Raw genomic sequence first — 2,550 nt, 5'->3', positions numbered from 1 at the left:
GGGGGGGGGGGGGGGGGGGCAATTGACACTTCCTAGGACATCGCCATGTCAAATTCGCTAGTTGCTTGCATGCAAAAGAGATTTATCGCGAACCAGTACTGGGTCTAAATGTACTAGAAGCGCCCCAGTTCAGAACTATAGATTTTCTCCACAGGGTAGAAACGAATTGTCAGAGCGGAAGGTGGACACTTATATTTTTAAGTGCTGCTTTATAAGGAGGAGATGTGGCAAAATGATAAAACTGGTGTACTAAGTAAATAAACGTTTAAATATGGGTTAAGCGGTCTGAAATATGCAAAAGTGTCACCTCATTATTTACTCTTTTTTGGAACTTAAAAATCCGGTTGAAATGCCAAATTTGATTTTATAACTAGTGCCGATTGTATAACAATACCTTAGAGCAAAGTACGAGTATTTTCACTTGCTTCAACTCTAAATTTTACTCCTTAAAAAAAAAAGGTAATTTTCCACTCAGGTTAAAGTAGTGGGAGTATTGATCACTTCTGAGGCATAACATCAATACAAATATGTCATCGCTTTAATACGAAGTGCTGATGAGGAGCGAATTGCCTAGAAAATATTTAAGTTTGATTTTGTTTAGGTAAGTCGAGTAGCTGCCGGTTATAATACCGGTACACTTAGATACGTACGTCAATCAAATTCAATGTGATACCACGCAGATCACGACAACGTATCTATAATCAAACCAGTCTACGGTTGTGGTCGATTGGCTCAAATGTTTCCGTATTCCTCTACAAACTGCTAGGCATTGGCATAGTGTATGCCTAAATGTCTTTGGCTCTTCTTTCTCTTCGCAGCTTCTAACAAAAAAATCGTTATTTATAACTCCCAGCCTTTGAGCCTGCCTTCCGAAAGTAATGCGACCTAATATATGTACATAAGTCCTAAATACGACTGCATATAAATCTCTTTTTGCCGGCCGAGAGCTAAGATGCGCATGCAACTCCGTGTTATGCAGAATGTGCGCCAGTCAGCAAGTTGTGCCGGAAAAGAGAAGGAGTATTGTCGAAAGAGAAACAAAAGGCAGATCAAATAACTGCACCCGGTGGGCAGCAATCTGAGATTCTTCCCAACTACTAAACAATTCTGCAGTGTATTCTTTAGATGTGGCGTGGAAAGGCTCGGGACCAGGCACGCGCATTTGGGCTCCACGTTTTGCGCGATAGTCAGACACGGGCTCACCACAGCGCCACTCTGTTATGGGTTTCTAGGTGGTTCAAAAGAGTTTTACAACTGTCCACAAGCCCTCATGTCGTTCTAAATGAGTTTAAGGCCTTTAATGCTACCTAACTAGCCGACATAATATTTGTTCTGGCCCCGTTTGTCTTTCTGCGAAGACATTTTTGATCACAGACTTCGCCTGCGAAGACTTCCACCTGGAAAATGGTTGGGTATCAGCTTATTGGTAGACTTTTCTGGAATCTCTCTCAAAGTACGCTTGACCCAATACTGTCGTCTCACTTTTTCGATCCATCGGTATACCATACTTGGGGCCCTTTGTATATCATAGAAATTATCGCTCCACAGCAGTCCCTTTCAGGAATTTCAACCTTGAATAGGGACGTTGGTTAAATCCCTGTACTCGGCCAACAGTATACCGGCTTAAGGGCAATTCTGTGCGAAGTGAAGTATCTCAGAGAACTCTGCGCCCAAGCCATAAGAAAAGTTGTCTTGCTGTTTGTGCCAATAACGGAGGGAATAATCATACCAATATCGCCTATATGATCTGATTAACGATACTCTGGGTAAGGCTGAACATTCCCAATATACTGATTGAAGCTTTTCAGTATGGCCTGGAAACTGGAAGATGCAGCATTGACCAGATTTTCACAAACAATTTGAGACTCATGATATTTTCGTCGATTTCAAAGCCGCTTTTGATAGCAATCCTCAATCAAGAACCTTAGCCTTTCGACTAAAAAAACAGAACTCTCTACAAATCTCTCAACACGAGAAATACTCTACGCAAGATCTATAGGCCTCCATGAGTGGATAACGAAATCAAGGGTGCCGCGGAACACAGTGAAAGAACTAAGTTCAAAATTACATGTCTGAACTTGGAATGTGCAACTGGTATAGCTTTTCAAAGCATAGAGGTAATCGGCAAAGCTTCGATAGGTGGAGGTAATATTCAATTCACTTTGAAGGTATTTTTTCTCTACTCATCTCGTAAAAAAGCAGACTACTCAATCTAACCTTGAAAATAAAGAAAAGAATGACCACTGATAATTTAGTAAATAAAATATACATAAATTTTTCGCTTCTAAAAACTGGCTGGTAACACAAATATACCTCCTCAATCTTTTCTAAATTGTTAATACTTTTTGACTATGATTTCTCGTCTGCACTTAAAGAAACCAAAATATTTTGGCGCACCAGAGATTATATACTTCTCAGAAATATTTTCTTATAGTTAATATACATTTATATGTGTTATTCATTTTACGAGTAAACAGTTTTCGAGCCAGGATAATTCGCTTTGAAAATCGGCTGCTTTATTTTCTGTTTTTATTTTTGTTTTTGCATAAT

General features: G+C 39.6%; 1 protein-coding gene across 5 annotated transcripts in view; it reads right to left on the bottom strand.

Annotated features, from left to right (window-relative positions):
* Positions 1-2,550, bottom strand: part of Myo61F (unconventional myosin 61F) — a 53,420-nt gene that overhangs the window by 12,574 nt on the left and 38,296 nt on the right. The window lies entirely within an intron of this gene.

This window comes from Rhagoletis zephyria, unplaced genomic scaffold (genome assembly GCF_001687245.7).
Source record: "Rhagoletis zephyria isolate East Lansing unplaced genomic scaffold, Rhagoletis_zephyria_1.1 Rzeph_scaffold_02553, whole genome shotgun sequence".
NCBI classification, from domain to species: Eukaryota; Metazoa; Arthropoda; class Insecta; order Diptera; family Tephritidae; genus Rhagoletis; species Rhagoletis zephyria.
Note: the sequence above shows the minus strand (reverse complement) of the source record. Positions and strands in the feature narration are given on the sequence as shown.